Here is a 19,406-nt window from a genome sequence, read left to right on the forward strand (position 1 = left end):
ATATATATATATATATATACTTAAGTTTGGAATTATTTAATGTATATTATAAGCACTTGTGTTGTATACACTCTTTTTTTGTTTTTCTTTGCTTTATATACCTTTTATTACAGTAGGTTTCAAAAGTTTTCAGGAAATTGCAAATAACGAGCCAACAGCAACCTAATCACTGTTTGCCCTTGAATATGTGGATCTCATTAAATAAATATGAAATATATTTTATTTTGAGGACACCAAATTGCTTTGCTTATTGAGATATATCAGCACAAATTGGCTTTACCGTTGGATTGCTTTGAAAAAGTACCTATTTAGCATCATATAGCTTTGTAATAAACCTTGCTTGAGGCAGTATTCAGTCTTCTATTTCATTATAAAGGACAAAATTGCTCCTTTATTGCAGACTTTTGTTTAACTTTATTTTTCTATGCAAAAAAAAGTTCATTGAAAGTTAAATTAGTTTTATTCTGAAAAGATTATAGACTAAACTACACAAGAAATGTAGAAAGGAGAATATAATTTCCTTTGATGACTTCATTTTCATCTATGGTTACTGAATTGGCATTCTAAGTTCTTTGCATTTTGAGTTTTCATCTATAATTTTTCCTATTTCTTTCAAAAAATTTGAGTTTTACTTCGATTTTTGAACTTACTAGTTTAGATAATTTCAAGCTGTCATCTCTTATGTTAGAACATTTGTTGATAAATATTTTTTCCCTCTTTTAAATATTGGTGCATGTGTGTTCTTGCGAAAGTAGAAGTGTTGAGTGTTTTTCAGTCAATTAAATTCTTGGATCTAGGCCCTCCCTGGTGGGGCAGCGGGTTAAAGCACAGCATTAAGAAGTGAAAGCCACTTCAGCATGAGTTCGATCCCCGCCCTGAGAGGTGACCACATGATGTGGCAGACCTCTCCTGACCCACCCACTGCTCCCCTCAGCAGTGTATTTCAGTGGATCTGCCTGTTCTGCTCCCCACTCTGTCTCTGGTGAATCCTCTCACCGCCCCTGTACCTCTGGCCTGTACCCAGTTCTGGATGCATAAATAAATAAATATTTTAAAAAATTATTGGATTTATTTTAATTTATGTATTTCCTCTATTTTTTTAAGTGCTATTGACTTGATGCTAATTATCTTCGTAATTTCCACAAAGTTGTTTGTATTACTTAAGCATTATGTATATCTCTTCTACTGAAGTGATGAAAAGACTGGGTGGCATTCACAGTTGTTTCCAATGTAAGATTGATGATGTGGCTTTCACTGGCCAGTGTAAAATGAGATACAGCCCCTGTTATTTCTGGGCCGTAGATTTAAGAGGTGAAGATGGTTTCTCCTGCACTCTTTCTCTCTGCTTGGATACAAGAAGTTTATGTGCATCAACTTAAACTTAAATTGGAAGCAAGTATTGTATAAGGAGAAATTCCCAGCCAAACAATGGCACATATAATAGGTTGATAAGTAAATCATTTTTGTGGAACATACCAAGCTTTGGCATTGTTACTGCCCCCAAAATTGGCATATTTTTTAATGATTTAGCCAGTCCCCTAAATCATTAATGGGATAAAGGGGGGAAAATCATGTTGATTAACAAAGAAGGAATGTACTATTCCTTTTTAATTGTTATTTATACATTTATTTTTGTGTGTTAAAGTAGCATTGTTTACAACACTGCATGATTTAGAGGCATATGCTTGCACCTCTTCAGATGTGTTTTACCAAGCCACACCTACCACCAAAGCACCCATAACCCTCAGTTCATGACCCAGTTTCAGAATTAAGGAGAACCATTCTATAAACTTGGCCATCATCTAAGAGTAAGAAGAATGTCCACTGTGGTGCAATCTTACAATAACCCTGACCAGTTTTCTCAAAACAGTCAAGGTCATCAAAAGCAAGGAGAATCTGAGAAAACATCAGTCACTAGACATCTTGGAAACAAGAAAAGAGATTAAATAAGCATGAAATTAATATAAATGAATTATGGATAGAAGGTAATGATATTTTCAAAAAAGAACAAAAATATCTGGAGTGAAATCAAAGAAATATTCAAATGCTAATCCAATACCCACTCTATCTTTTTACCAATTGGGTACATGGTATGCCGCATTTCAAAACTGAACAAAAGCCCCCAGTTCTATACCGGGTGCAGCTGCTAAAAAATTGACATTGAAAACGTTGTTGCTATAAACCTGAGATAAACACGAGATAAAAATGCAAAGTAGCCTAATGTTTAATTCATCATGACTCTAATTTTCTGTAAACAGAAAGGTCATGTATAAAATGACCTTTATCTCTTTTCTAGTCAGGAGTCACAATTCTGGTACCACCCGGAGCACCACATTTGTTGAAGAACGTGGAAGCTGTCACTTAGGAATCCACAGTTGAATATTTTAGAAAGGGGATTTCCCACTCCAATACATTTCCCTATATACTTTTGTGCTGTCTTTTGAAGTGATAGATTTCCTGTCACACAGAAAAACGTCACTTTCTCTTAATGACTTCTCTAATTTTGGAGGGGATGATGCAGGCAAGGAGCAGCACGTATTCTGTAAACTACTCTCAGTTCATTTTAAAGAACATTCATTATTCTAAGTAATTGCTCCTAAATTATATACTGATCTGTATATTCGCAGCGCAACAGGTATATATCCCAGTGTGTCTACTGTGCATTTCTGGCTCACAGTACTGAGATGCCATTGCTGGTACACTTGAATATTCCAGCTGTGGCTTAATATTGAATATTCAGAGCTGCCAATAAGCTGTTCCCAGGTAGTCTACTGCACCTTCCTCACAGGAAGCATTTGCTTTGTTTGGTGCAAAGGGTTAAGTGCAGCATTATGAAGCTATCAGCAGCCACTGCCGCAGGAGTTCGATCCCAGCCAGGGAGCTGATCCACATGGCACAGCAGCAGACCTCTCCTGTCTCACCGGATGCTCCGGTGAGCATCCGTGTATTTCAGTAGCTCTTCCTGTTCTTTCTGTTTCCCACTCTGTCTCTGGTGAATTCTCTCACCCCCCACAACTCTGGTCTGTACACCCTGTTCTTGTGTGTGTAAATAAATAAACAAATCTTAAAAAAAGAGATGCAGCACAGTTTACAAATTCGAACCCAGCAGGCCGTTCTGATTCTAATGGTTCTCTTGATCTTAAATGTACTTAATTTCTCTAGAGCTGGGTTAATAGGACTTTATTCTCTAGCACCTTTTTCAAGAAGCAGTGGTAAAGGTTAAAATGGCAATGCAAATTAAAACAATAAATTGAATACCCCTCTCTCTGGTCTTATGGAATGGGCCCAGCCAGCTGGTCTACCCAGGACTTGGGGTGGGGGGCATAAGCCTTGGGGTCAGGGCCAGCACAAGTTAGTAGAGCCAACATTTAGGCCACAGCTGGAAGTTATGAAGGGGTCAATAACAACAACAAATTTACCCCTGGACAAATCAGTCACTCACGCAAAAAACAGGATAAAGGTTTATGTCAAGGCTAAAAGGCCCAGTTTCGGCCCTCCCTGGTGGCGCAGCGGGTTAAAGCACAGCACTGAGAATCTGAAGCCACTTCCGCATGAGTTCGATTCCCGCCTGCCGCCTGCCCTGAGGAGACCACATGGCGAGCCAGACCTCTCCTGACCCGCCCGCTGCTCCCCTCAGCAGTGTACTTCGTCGATCTGCCTGTTCTGCTCCCCACTCTGTCTCTGGTGAAGCTTCTCACCGCCCCTGAGCCTCTGGCCTGTACCCCAGTTCTGTATGCACAAATAAATAAAAATCTTAAAAAAAAAAAAAGGCCCAGTTTCCAGAAGATAAGGGTATTTTTTTTTTTTTTAATAAGAGAAGGGTAAATTTTAACTGCCTTCTGTTTTCCTTAAAGTCACATCAGATAGATACACTAGCCAGACACCTGCCCAGACTGTCTGTAAAGATCCTTGAAATGTTTTCCTTGGGGAAAGTATAAAATCTGTTGAGAAGCTCAGAATTGGGATGAGTTTCTCAAAGCAATCTGTTGGCTGTTCTGGGCTCGAATCCTCAGTCTTGATTCTCTAATAAACTCTTTTACTTTTGCTTACCTCAATTTATATTTAAGTCAGAATAATGAGGCAAAGCATTTAGCAGAAAGTGTCTCTTCATAAACCATCATAAATTGTAGCTTCATCATCATTAGCATCAGTGCCTTTGAACAAAAATATACATGTGACTGAAGGATTAACATTCAAAAAGTGCCCACAATCACATCTCTTGCAAAGGAGGCTCCTGAATTCATTTTGGGATCAGCTATCTTGGCTGCAAAAACTCAAGAAAATGCTACTAAACTTATCCCAATAGCATTTAACAAAATTGGAAACCATGACCAGGTGAGATTTGTCTCAAAATTATAAGTCATTAAACATAAAATTAATCAATGTAATATACAAGATTAGTGGAGCAAAGGGAAAAATGATTGCCTTTTCTGTCATGACAAAGAAAAGGCAGTTGGCAAAATCCAAAACCATTTTATGATGAAATAAATAAATAAACAGAATAGTGATTTTCTTCGGCATAATGTCATTTATGAAATCCCATGACTGACAACACATTGAAAGGTTGTAAGATGCTTTCATCACTCCTAATTAGCATTGCACTGCAGTTTCTAGTCAGAGCATTTAGAGAAGATAAAGAAATAAAAGTCATCTAATTTTGAATGGAAGAAATAAAAGTATCTATATTCTTAGATGATAAGTGTCTACACTGAGAATTCCAAAGAATCCAAAGAAGCTAGTTAGTCGATCTTAAAAAACAATTTCAGCAAAATTGCAGGATGTGCTGTCAACAGATGAAAATCAGTTTTGTTTTTATATACCTGCAATTAACAATCAAAAAAAGCAATTAAGAAAACAATTTCATTTATAAAAGGACCTAAAAAAATAAAATACCTGGGAATGCAGTTAGCCGTGGAGGCAGAATATGTATACTCTGAAAACTACAGACACATTGCTGAAAAGAATTAAGGAGGAATTTTATAAATGAAATTATATCCAAGTTTAGGGGTAGAGAAGTTCATATTACTTAAGGTGATCAAGAGGCATAAATCTTCATAGCAGAGGATTTGACAATGAAGTCTTAAGCTATAAAGTCAAAAAGCATTAACAACAAAAGAAGAAATAAATATAAAAATCTAAAGGACATTATCAAGAATGTGAAAAGACAACCTGTAAAATGGAGGGAAATAGTTGCAAATCACATATGACAAAGCTTTAATATCCAAAAATTATAGGCATTTCTAAAACACTACAACCAACAGAAGACAGAAAAATTCAAAACAAATGATGAATACACATTTCTCCAAATAATAATAATACAAGTGGCCAGCAATTCATGCAAATAGCTCAAACTCATAAGTTACTAGGATAATGTAAACTAAACCATAACCCAAATTAAACATAGCTATAATCACAACAAGTAGAAAATAATATGAGCTGATGATGATATGGAGAAGTTGGAATCCTCATATATTGTTAGTAGAAATACAAAGTGATGCGGTTTTGTGAAAACACAGTTTGAGAGTCCCCAAAAGTTAAACATGGAGTTACCATATTATACAGTGATTCTAATTCCAGGCATATACCCCAAAGGATTGAAAGCAGGGACTCAAACATTTACTTGTATGCAAATTTTATTGCCATAAATTTCACATTAGCTTAGCTTAAAGGTAGGAATGATCCATTCAACCACCAACAGATGAATGGATAAATAACATGTTATTTTGGGGGGGAATGAATGTTTGCCCTCAAAATCCATATGTTGAATTCCCAATCTCTAATAACTGAGAATGTGACTTTGCTTAGAAATAGGGTCACTGCAGATATAGTTTGTTAAAATGAGATCATGCTGAAGAAAGTATAAAAGATGTCCTCATATAAACAGAAAATTTGAGATGGAGATGTATAAAGGAGACATAACACGCACAGGCAGTGGTTGAAGAGGATCAGCCATCAGCCCAAGAGAAAGGTCTCCATCAAATCCTTCCCTCACCCCCTGGGAGTCAGATTTTACTGACTCCATACTCTGAATATCCGCCCCTAGAACGGTGAGATAATTGATTCCTGTTGGGGAAGCCACCCAGGCTGTGATTCTATGGAATGAGATGACAGATGTGACATGGCAGGGTGGGGCACCCCTGAGCCCCAAACCTGCCAGTTCTAAATAAGTTCTGCCACCCACCACATCAAGACAAAACATACTCTAAAGGTCTAATGCATAAAACCTTTGATGGAGAGGAGCTTTAATATAGTTAGTGCATAACAAAGAAAAGACAAAAAGTGAAGTTTCCAAATCAAGCACTGTAAGTCTCCCGTCCCCTGGTGGGTGGACGCACGGCCAAACAGTGGTGGCCCAGAGAGGGCCGCTGAGGCCTGGAAGCCGCCACAAGTCTAGGTCACCTCCTGGTGGGGACCCACGGGAAGGGGCAGAAACGGCCAGACAAGTTTGGGACCAAAAGAGGAAGATCAAAATCAAGAGGATGGCTGCCATGGGTAACCTCCCCCGGGCTCTGCCCCGGCTCTGTTTCACTCAGTCCAGGACCCAGAAGCAGCACAGCTCCCTCACAGGGCCTCCTCCGGGTCCCCTGCTGGCTCCGTCTGGCCTCCTTCCCTCCCCAGCCTCCTCTCCAGCTGCTCCTCCCTGCTCAGCTCCACCCTCCCTTCTCCTGCCCGCTTCCTGGGCACCCCAGTCACAGAGTCCTTCAATGCACCGGCCCATGCAGACGATGGAACCCGAGCAAACGATACCAGAACAGGGACGTTCTGCTACAGCTGAGCACGCAGGGACCATACAAGCATGCGAAGGGAAAGAAGCGAAGCTTCACACACACCGATCGTTGAGTGTGACCAGCTATGAGCAGCAACACAATGACCAGAACCGGGCCTCGCATCCAGGTGCACAGCGCCACACCAGCTTTCTAGAATCTGAACCTAAAGCCTGCGTGAGAGACCCTTTCCCCTACAGCACTGGCAGTAGCTGCGGACCCCACCCTGGGGAGCCGTCTCAGCTGCTGCCCGGCAGCCATGAACTCTGCTTGCTCCGCCTTTCTGCCCCCGTCTTTCTTCCTTGTGGCCATCACAGAAATCCGGACAAAACAAAGATCAGTATTGTACGATTTTGTTTGCACGAAGCAGCTCATGAGTGCTTAATGGACATGGAGTTTCTACTTGAAAAGGTGCAGAAATCAGGGTGTGTTCGCAGTGGTTGTCCCTGACCTGCGTAAAGAAATCGTCACACTGCAAATGTTCTCTTAGGTATATTTCATCTTAAAAATTCAGTTATGGGGGCCCTCCCTGGTGGCGCAGCGGGTTAAAGCACAGCACTATGAAGCTTAAGCCACTTCCTCATGAGTTCGATTCCCGCCTGCCCCGGAGGAGATCCACATGGCGCGGCAGACCTCTCATGACCCGCCCGCTGCTCCCCTCAGCAGTGTACTTCGTCGATCTGCCTGTTCTGCTCCCACTCTGTCTCTGGTGAATCCTCTCACCCTCCGCATCTCTGGCCTGTACCCCAGTTCTATATGAATAAATAAATAAATCTTTAAAAAAAAAATTCAGTTATGGAAAAAATATGGGGGGTGGAGAGGAAAGGGTTGAAAAAGCTTCAGCGTTCATACTCCAAGTGGGAATATTTAAAACCAGCTTAGAGTCCCTCCCTGGTGGAGAAACGGGTTAGGATGCAGCACAGCAAGGTGCGGCCGCTTCAGTGCAGTTTGAACCCCATCAGGGGGCCGACCCACACGGCACTGCAGACCCCTCCTCACTCGGTGGCTGACCCCTCGGTGACTGCCCCCCTCAGCAGTGGACTTCCTCCATCTGCCTGTTCTGCTCGCCACTCTGTCTCTGGTGAAGCCTCTCACCGCCCCTGAACCTCTGGCCTGTACCCCAGTTTTGAATGCATAAATAATAAATCTTAAGAAAAAAATCTTAGCGCCTTGGGGTTTAAGTTCAGGAGGAGAGGTGCTTGTTGGCTGATATTGGCACAGATGGGTGGGATTTGAGAGGAGAGGTCAGGTGTGGTGTCTGGGCACCGGGTCACCAGAGCAACATTCTGTTTTTGTTCCAGGGCACCCCAATGTGAATTGGGTTGCCTGCCTGTGGGTCTTCACCCTCGCGCTTACGATTCAATCGTATTATGGACACACTCAAAAGGTTAAATAATGGATTTATTTATAAGGAGAAAGGTAAAGGAATAACCCAGGGAAAGAGGGAGAGAAACACAGGTTAACTGGGATGTCCTCCCAGTTCTGCTGACTTGGACTCCACCGGGCGCTGAAAACCGATGGAGAGCCAAAACGATCAGCTACGAACCACCAGGCCAAGCGCCCCCCAGAGCTGACATGTCCGGTTTTATCCCAACCTGGCTGCTCAGCTCCGCCCTCACATCCCTGCGTGCTTCTTCTTGGTACTGATTGGATTTGGAGTTCCAGCATCTGGAGTAGGGGCGGAGTCCGTGACACCTGTACCTGTTACATCTTGAACAAGAATACTCCATCCTAAGTAGCCAAACACTTTGACTGCTTTGGAGTCTTGCCCTTTGTGTGAATGGAATAACCAGTAAGTAGCTATTTTAAACCCCTCAGCCTTCTTTTTTAACTTTCATCCATCTCCCCCATCGCATCCTCTTTGTTTTTAGAGATAAAACAATTTTAAAAATTGTTAAAGAGCCAGGGAAGATTGAACTCATCATAAGATGTATTTACTAACTGGTTTCTGCCAAGATCGTTCTTACTTTTGAAAATAATATTAACTAATTTAAGGTTCATATTAGCAATTTCACTTTTATATCTCCCTGGAAAGAGTCATTGTTCTATCAGTTGTTAGAGGGAGGAATTTGAGGCTTAGAGTATGTAAACTATCCAGGGAGGAGAAAGCAGTGTGTGAGCAGTGTGTGACCCCAGGGCGGTCAGGCCCCAGCATTCCAGGCTATTACACTGTGTTGTCTGTAGTGATTTCCTGTTTGAGAAATAGAGTCTGGGAAGGGACAGATCTGTGCTCAGTGGCCATAGAGAAGAATGATTCTCCTTCCTGCTCCCTGCAGAATTTCTCTGTTAATAAGATTTCCTATTGCTGCTGAAGGGAAAAGAACCATCTCTTTATAAAAGTTAATTCTAAAGGACATCATAATACTCAAGGGAGGTAAATGATTTCCTTTCATATATAGTAAACAGCTTTTTTTTTTTAGATTTATGTATTTATTCATACAGAACTGGGGTACAGGCCAGAGATGAGGAGGGTGAGAGGATTCACCAGGAACAGAGTGGGGAGCAGAACAGGCAGATGGAGGAAGCACACTGCTGAGGGGAGCAGAGGGTGGGTCAGGAGAGGTCTGCTGCGCCATGTGGATCTCCTCCAGGGCAGGCAGGGATGGAACTCATGAGGAAGTGGCTTAAGCTTCTCAGTGCTGTGCTTTAACCCACTGCGCCCCCAGGGAGGGCCCAGTAAACAGCTTTCAACTGAAAGATAGAAAGGCAAGTAAGTTCATGAATGAACAGTAAAATAAAGTGAAATAAAGACAGACCAATATTCATAAATTCTTGCAAACTTAACATAAACAAGCATTGCCACTGAGAGAAAAGATAGGAGAAATTTCCACACTGAAATGTAGAGTGTGGCCAGGAAAAGAGACATGTCTAAGCAGTGTCAGAAAAGCGGAGATAAAGGGGCATGAAGATTTGTCCTCAAGAAAGCAGGAAATAATGCAAAATTATGGGACATAGGGTAACTTCCCTCTCTCCTTCTTCCCTTCCTCTCTCCGCCCTCCCCCCTCCTCCTCATAAGTACATTTCCTTCCTTTTCTCTGTCCTCTTTTTCCTCTCTAATTCCTGGGAAATAAGTACCTAAGTCGAGCTTCTATAAATCACAAAATAAAACAGTAAGGTTCTGTTAAGGAGCATCTGGTATTCTGGTTTCGAGCTGTCAAGTGCCTTTTGAATATTCACTCAGCAGGGGATCTGCAATTTAAATGCCTTGTTATAGTTAATAAGGGTTGTCAAAGAGGCATATTAACATGCCTTAGGGATTAATTCTGTGCTTTACAAACTTCCTGTGTGTGAATAAGGCAAACCTATAACATGAGTTGCAAAATCCCCAAAGACTACACTTACATTTTGTATGCAATTATAATCTGAGCTTCACATATTATGTCTTTCACAACAATTTAATAAAAATAATTCTTTCAATACACAGTACTAAAGATGGCATTTAAAAGTGCATTGTACATGTCCACTTAGAACAGTAATGTGTTTACATGTTGATAACACATTTCCCTCTTCAGAGGTAAAAAAAAGGCATTTTATTATTCTGTCAAAAATGGGTTGGAATAATCACTAATCAGTTAATTTAGGAAAAAAGTAAGAATTGCCTGATTTACCAGGTATTACATCTTATTGCTGCTTTAAGACAAATTTTTAATTTTTGTAAAAAGTATTTATAAAATCTCTGACTGGATTAGCAGAAACTGATGATCTCTAACAACTCCTGAAAGAGTTAAGTGTAGACTGAAAAAGAAAGATTACAGACACAGCATACACTTTTTTTTTTTTTTTTTGGTCTTCCACATTTCTACTAAATTTTAAATAGTACAAACTGTTTTCTACAATGTCCTTTTTAACCTTCCTTTTCCTTCATCTTTCATCAAATTTGCATTTCTTTAGAGTTAAAAACATATTTATGAAGTTGCCATTGTTTCACAATATGTTTCATTTTAAATCTTAAAAGTAGTAAAAGCTAAGGCAGAAGTAATGGTAAAGGAAGGAGATGAAAGAAGGAAAGAAATAGTAAGAGAAAGAGAAATTGAGGGATAACAAATAAGTTCGAGTAAAAGGAAAATTTGCATTCATGGAATGTATAAAGCTACACTGGAAATAATGAAAGAGAATTAACAAATCAGAATCAGTGAGGATGAGAGCACCCTTGAGAAGCTACCCCTAGTTAGACAAGGAGATGAACAACAGGAGAGAAGTTACAAGATCCAGAAAATGATAGATACCTCAAAATGAAGGAGATATTTGTTCCTGAAAAAAAAGATGCGACAGAATCCCAAGGGAAATTTATATACTTTAAAAGTGATGAAATAGTTGATTTATAAAATGCATTAAAATATCTGCGTGTTAACAACTTGTGCTATACATTCTCCAAGGACTTGCCATGTTCCAGGCTAAATCAATTAAAGTGGTCAAACTGGACATAAAAAGGGCATGTCTAAGCGTTACAATTACAAGCAAGGAATTCTGAACATACCCAAATGAAAAGCTGTTCACTGTGGGCTGAATGACTGTGTCCTTGGCAAATTCATGTGCTAAATCCTAATGCCCTGTGCACATACAGTCCTAAAGGGTGTGGTCTCTGAGAGGTGATGAGGACCCTCAGGAATGGCTTCCAGGCTCCTGTAAAGGGAGCATAGGGCATACGTTTTTGACACTCAGCACTGCAGTGCTAAGAGAAACCCCAGAGCCCCAGAGTAGCGAGAGTAGCGAGCCAGGTGATGCAGGGTCTCTGGTGGCAGTGGTATAGGGGTTAAGTCTCAGCACTATTACTACAAAGTCTGGGGTTCGATCCCCACCCCGGAGGTGACCCACATGGCATAGCAAACCTCTCCTGACCCGCCCACTGCTCCCTCAGCAGTGTATTTCAGTGGATCTGCCTGTTCTGTTCCCCACTCTGTCGCTGGTGAATCCTCTCAGCTCCTGCACATCTGGCCTGTGCCTTAGGCCTCAGTTTTTCTATGAATACATGCATACATGCATACATAATACATGCATACATACACACATACACACATAAAAAGTCCCCACTGTAATTGGCTGAATGTGGATGAGGATTTCCTTGCAGTTTTGGTGATTTTAAAGTTAAAAAATGTGATAAATTATATAGACATCTCTGTCCTCTACGTTTAGATATGCATACTCACATAATTGTTTTTGAATATCATTTTACGTAATGATTGGAATGTATTTATTGCTATGCACTATTATACTTTCTATTCTACTAACTACACACACACACATACACACACACATATGAGTTGCCGGTAACCAGTGTGAGAGAAAAATTATCAAAAAAAAATCAACCCTGGAAAATCAGGGGCAATGGTGAAAAAGCTGACTTCCTCCTGGTTACATGCACCATAAGTAATTTCTCTTTCAGGTAATACAGATTAATTTTATACCAATAGCTGAGAAAACTCTTGATTAAAATCCTCTTGTATGTTTTCAATTTCAAAGAAGATTTTGGATAATGTACCAAATCAACCACAGATTGGCAAAATTTTAGTTGTCTTAGCTTTGTATGAAAACTGCAGAGAAAACACAATATGTGTTTGGAATTAAGACCCATAGAGGCATAATAGTAATTTGTGTTCCTTTATTTGGCTCTATTTGTTCCTTTTCAGAACCAAATAGCCATTATTTATTTCTACATAGTCATTGTAAGAAGTCTATCTAAATAGGCATCATGAAGAGCTTGTTAAAGTATAAATTTATCCCAAAATAGAAAAATAAAACATTTTTAATAATTACTATCATTAAAATGTAAATTTTGTTCACTTAAAAATAGCACATCATGAATTTAGGTATAACTGTTAAAGTGTAAGTATTTTGTTTTGTAAAATTCCCCAGAAGAATCAGATTCAGAGGATAAATTAGACTAAGGAGTTTCATAAACTCAAACTTAATCTCCATTGGAATGAAGGTTCAAAATAATGGGACAAAATACAATCATTATATCTGCAATAAAATTTGATAGGATTCATGTAAAAAAAAAAGGGAAAATCAATGATTAATTAATTTTTCATTGCCCTGAGTATGAAGCAGAGGAAAACCAAAATGAACCATGTACATATAAATTATTAGAAAACTTCATATATAGAGGCATAAACTGTAGTATAATTTGCATTGTTCAGATTAATGTATTTAATTTGCAGTAGAATTAGGACAAATCTGTTCTCTTTCAGGGGAAATGAGATTGCACAGCTGAACCACAGAAATAGTGTTAGAATCAAATGTAACATCTTTCAACTAGGTGATGCTAGACATTTATTCCTTACAATATTTGAGAGAATCTTACAAAAATAATCATATGCTTAAAACAGGAAACATCTGTCAGAGTGAGAAGGAAAGTATTTCAAAAAACACATTCTGTCTTACAGTCTTCCAATTTCCAGTTCCACTCCAAATCCTGGACTGAAAAATGGGATGAGTTTGAGTCTGTAGCTGAACTTGAGTTACTCAGCCGTCTGCACACGGGACTTCCTTTCCTAATTGCACAGTAGGAAAGGTTATGTGCCTTTCCTTTAGAGTGAGTGCCCCAAACTCCTGGTAAAGGACAAGCTTCCCTACGACGTCCAGAACAGGCTTTCCAAGACCTCTCACATCAGTCTGTGAATTATTTCTGGCTGCTGTCAAGCCAGGGTCTGCAAGCTCAGAAAATACTTAAACCACTCCTGACTTTACCCAGAAAGATGAAAATCGGGGGTATTAGCCAGAATTAGCGCTGTCAGGAAATAATGTTTCTACTGGGGATACCCGTCAGCATAGCAGGCACACATACGGATAAAGAGCATCTGATCGTCATCATATACGTCACATTCTCCATGTCATGTGATTTCCCCTTACTCCTGGAAGGCATTTGCTCCTACCCAATTCCTTAGCTCAGGATAGATACGTCGCATTTCACCTCTGTCTTTAGAATGCAGGGCTATGAAAATTCCCTGTTTGCATGTACATAACTGTATATCCTGCTAATCTCTGTTATTAAGTTGATAACTTGACCAGTCAAAGAACCCAGAATATAAGATAAATTCCCCTCCTCCCCAACCACTGACCCAGTAAATCTAGTTACTTTACTATTTTTAAATGAATATATTAAATAATCTAGTGGTTATTGCACACACAAAAAAGAATTATTGATATGAATGCTAACTCCTGTTTAACACCTTCCAATTTTCCATGTAGAGGGGGTAGACTCTGTTTCTAGACTCATCCACTGCTAACTTTGAGAATTTGAACTTAGTGACTAGGTCGATTTTTATGTGACGTTTCTACAGAAATATTACTGGGCAAAAGAAACCACAGAAATGATTCATCAGTTTATTCATCAGAGAATTTGAAGGCGACTGATTTGCATATTATTTTCCTATATTGGTTAACAGTTACAGGTATAACATAAAGATCCACTTCCTAAAGGTTCACTTCCTAATACATTTTTTTGTTTGTTTCTCTAAAAACAGTGAGCTAGAATCATTTTACAAAGCAATTGTTTTGCTATTTAAATAGGAACTGATGAGAAGCAGCTTATAAATTCAACAAAAAATGTTTGTTACCAGAACCAGCGTTCTCAAAGACAACAAGAATATACTGAATAGGATATAAACCCTTAACATAGTAGAGAATTTCATAGTAGGCATTTCATCACTTGGTGTTAATGTTACTACACTCAATCGAAACCTCAACCATTTCCATTTTTAGGCTAAGACATTCCTTGTCTACTTGCCAAAGCACTGCTTTTTTTACAAACAACTTAAAATTTCTCTTTTTGTGTATTTGCTTATTCTTTCTTAAAGCCTAACCTGCTATCTTTTCCCTTCTTTTGTATGCTTCACTTAGAAGACTAAATATCATTACTCTTATTTCATTATTTTCCATTAACATTTAAAACCACACAGTTTGCTTCTTTAACCTGCTAAGGAGGATTTATTGATGTGCCATTTCCCCCCCAAAATTGCAATGGAATATAGAATTCAGGAAGCTTAAGGGAAGAGTCATACAATTAGTACTTATTCAATTTTGAATACTTTCCCATAGCTCCCCCCCCCAAAGCAGCATCTCAAGTTTCAATATGCTGTTGTTCAGCTCCTGACAGATATCTAGCATTCCAACAAACTTCGCATGGTTAACATATTTAATTAAGGCTTTTTCACTTTTTAGAAAATATTCTATGATTTATCTACAGTCTTTCATTTCCATGTCAATACTTCAACCTCATTCAGTACTTTATCTCTTTTCAATTTTGCCTTACTCAAAGTATAATGCAGAAATATAAGTACATGTCCCATTGAATTATAGTAACATGAATATATTATTTATAACCACACATGAGCTGTAGGAAGATGCTAATAACACAAATCTTCCCTGTGTTTTCCATCATACAATCACATATGAGAGCATGCAGTACATTGTCTTTCTCTGTCTGACATATTTCTCTTAGCTTAATGTCAAGATCCATCTATGTTATTGCAACTAGAAGATTTTCCTTCTTTTTCAAAACAGACTAATATTCCATCATGTATTTGTTTATTCATCCATCCACTCATTTATATACTCATATAGCCATGACTTTTTTTTTTTTTAAGATTTATTTATTTGTGCATACAGAACTGGAGTACAGGCCAGAGGCTCAGGGGTGGTGAGAGGCTTCACCAGAGACAGAGTGGGGAGCAGAACAGGCAGATCGACGAAGTACACTGCTGAGAGGAGCAGCGGGCGGGTCAGGAGAGGTCTGCCACACCATGTGGTCACCTCCGGAGCAAGCGGGAATTGAACTCATGCGGAAGCGGCTTTAGATTCTCAGTGCTGTGCCTTAACCCGCTGCACCACCAGGGAGGGCCTAGCCATGACTTTTTAAATCTACAATGGACTATATATATGGCAGAGGTTCTAATAGGCTATATCACATGATCCAGGTGCAGAGTAGGTCATGGCACCTAGGTTTGTATAAATGCAGTCTATGGGCTCCCCCCGGTGACACAACGGTTAAAGCACTGCACTATGAAGCTCTCAGAAGCCACTGCAGAATGAGTTCCATTCCCCAGCCAGGGAGCTGACCCACATGGTATGGCAGACCTTTCTGACCTGCCCTCTGTTCCCTTCAGCAGTGTGTTTCAGTAGATCTGCCTGTTCTATTCTCCACTTTGCCACTGGTGAATCCTCTTATCCCCCACACCTCTGGCTTGTACCCCAGCTCTGTAAGCATAAATAAATAAATAAATCTTTTAAAAAAATAGTCTATAATAATCACAAAATGACAAATTCACCAAGCAATAAAGCAATGGCCAGTCATATTTTTGTTTTTTTTTTTTTTTTCCCTTCATGATTTGTCTATTGTGAAGAATGCTGGCATGAACATGAGGGTGCAAGAACCTCTCTGAGACAGTGAGACTTTTGGGTATCTGTACCGGAAGTGGGATTGCTGGATCACATGGCAGTTCTAGTTTTAATTTCTTGAGTAACCTCTACACCATTTTCCATGTAAGTGTATCAATTTACAACCCCACCAATAGTGTTGGGGTTCCCTTTCAATTCACAGTCTCATCAACACCTGTTATCTCATGTCTTTGGATATTCTCACAGATGTGAGAGGACAACCTCATTATGGCTTCGGTTTGCATTTTCCTTACAATTAGACTTGCTGCATGCCCTGACATGCACCTGTGGGTGCGCTGTATGCCTCCTTAGATGTGGGCTATTGAGTTCTCCGTCTGACACGAGCTATGCAACCTCTGTCGTCAGACATGGTCCGGATGGAGGGGAATTGCTCTGAAAAATCAGACTGTCCACGCTAACTTATGTTATGACCTCCCTTTTTTGTATAACCGTAATATCAAAATATTCTGAGCAACTTTCAGCTTACAATTGGATTGCCTCAGCCGCACAAGGCCTGCCTGCCTTGACAAGCAAGCACTGCACCAGGGTGAAAAAATTCCCCTGAAGTCAAGTGACTTGACTACTGACTGATAAATAAAAGCAAAAGGGCTGTTTTTGCAAAGTCTCTCTCACTGCTAGATGGAGGATAACCCAAATCTTATCATTCTATTATCTCACCTAGCCTTCTATTCAGCTTTTTAAAGAATTACCCAAACTTCCTATTGTTTGGCCTTTAGATGTGGAAATTCATCCAGTTTGCTTGTTTTTTAAACTAATCAAGTTTTCCACCTTCTACACCTTAAAGGAATCCACAAAAGTCTTCTGGCTAGTTTTTCAGGATTCTATGTAGTCTTTAGATAAAGAAATCCACCTATGTCTCCTATTCAGAGATTTGATTAGCAAGGAATTTCCTCTTCTGTCTCCCAGGATGATTAAGGCAGAAAAACAAACCCATTAAGTAGTAGATAAGGTTCAAGGGACTTCTATATTAGTTGATCTCCACTATAGTAATATTAGTCATAGATTTTGTGCACTTATGTACCTGTTTTTTACCTTGATTGATTTTAGAATGTTGTAATCTCAAGCTAGGGTCAAAACAACCCCAAACTGTTCTTAGGAAAAACAAAGATGATTGTAATCTCTCAGCCCAGTTCGTGTGCTGATGTCATCTCACTGCTTGCTCGTAATGTATAAAATAAACCTCTGCTGAAGGCAGAGCAGGAAGACTTGCACCCAACTCTGACTCCCGTGTCTTCCTCACTCCCCTTTCCCCTTTTTTCTCCCTTTTCCCCTTTTTTAGGAATCTCCACTCGCCGACGCCTTCCCACCTTAGGGTCCTGCCTGTCCTGCCTCCAGACACCTCAATAGTTGGAGCTGGTCTCCGACATCCGTCCATTGCTTAATTGGCTTAAGTTTTGTTTTGTGTGTTTTATACTGCATTGCATCAGTACTTCATGCAATTTTATAGTGACCTTTTATTAAATATATAATCTTCAGGGATTTTCTCTGATTCTATAGGTTGCCTTTTCATTTATTGAAAGTCTTGGCTGTGTTACTTTGTTTTTGTTTTTGTTTTTGTTTTTTTTTTGAAAAGTATGTCTTTACTTTCTAGCTCTTTAAGATGCTCCAGACTTTCGACACTTATCTGCTATATTTTCTGCACATTTTTTTTTCTCCATAGATACCTTTTTCCATGAATGATTAATAGTGTTAGGATATAACGTCTTGACGTCAAGAATGCTTCTTTCTATTGGGATGCCTTTGTTCCTAGGTCTCTCAACTAACACATGTTTATTTACTGAAAGAATTAGTTAAGCTGCTTTAAAATCCTCTTTGGAACAGACTATAATGCAATCAATAAATAATAGATAAGAGTCTGAGGGAATACATAAACATTTTGTAAATGTTGACATGTAATAAGTGATTTTTTTTGAGATTTATTTTTCTTTGAAAAAATTCCTCTATATTCTATGGTTTATCTTTTACTAGATTATTTAAAATATCAATTTAATGATCTAAATACTGTAAAAGCAATCAAATGTATGTCTTTTATGGTTACTGATTTTTCTAAAGGAAGTGTTTTAGTATATGCTAATTGGATGGATATAATTTGAACCACCTGCTGTAAAATGAATCCATTAGCAACATTCTCCATGTAATAGAACTAATCTCACTTGCAATTTCTCTTCTAGTAGAGCAATAATGAATACACGTGGTGTCTAAACAGTTTATTTTCATATGCCTGGTGAAAATTAGTTGGTTACAAAGGAAATGAGAAGGGAACATGCTTGGATGGAATTATTACCTTGGCAAAGCTGTTGCTTCAAAACTAAATAGACCAGGTACATAAGTCAGTTGATTTCTGAAAGTAGCCTTTCTAAAAATATTCTATATTGAATGCCTTGGACATTTTGTGGAATAGTTCATGGAGAAACAAGAATGGCTTAAGTGGAGAAGGTAAGTTATCCTTAGGTGAGCTAAGAAAAAGCAACAGGGTATATTTTGTTTGCATTTCCTTTGTGGTAACTATATGAACTTGTAATTGTACATCTTAGTACTTTTAAAGATTCAGAAAATCAAAATAATATCTAAGAATTTGAATGAAGATCCAGTTTGGCACTAGATTTTGGTAAGGTTATTACTGCAGTTTCTCCTCTCTCTCTGCCATTTGTCACAAGATAATTTACTGACTATAATGCATTTCTGTCTAAATTTTTAGTAAATTATTCTATTCTGGAACTCTCTCTGTATTATCATGTATCACTTAACAAGAGAGAGAGACACATTCTGAGCAATGTGTCCTTAGGCAATTTTATCCTTATGTGAATACCCTAGAATGGAATATATAGCATAATGTCACTGAATTGAATATGGTAGGCAGCTGGAACTAATACACTAGTATTTGTATATCTAAACATGGATACATACACATAAATGTTTTCTGCCTTTTACATATTCTTTGAGCAAATAATGCAGAAATCAGAAATAGCTTTGTGGTAATCTTAGATGCCTGAAAGCCTGATATGTTGTTCCAGTTTTCTCTGTCCATCATTTAAAAGTCATCCTTGAAAGGTGGCGGAGGGAGGAGATTTAAAAAAAAAGTAAACTCAGTATATACTAAGTAAGAGTTTTAAAAACTCTTCAGTGCATTCTAGTGTAGTCTGGGGATTAAAAAATAGAATGTGTTGGGTCCTCCCTGGTGGCGCAGCGGGTTAAAGCCCTGCACTAAGATACTTAAGCCACTTCCTCATGAGCTCGATCCCCATC

Source organism: Condylura cristata, unplaced genomic scaffold (genome assembly GCF_000260355.1).
Source record: "Condylura cristata isolate star-nosed mole 26May11 unplaced genomic scaffold, ConCri1.0 scaffold00016, whole genome shotgun sequence".
NCBI classification, from domain to species: Eukaryota; Metazoa; Chordata; class Mammalia; order Eulipotyphla; family Talpidae; genus Condylura; species Condylura cristata.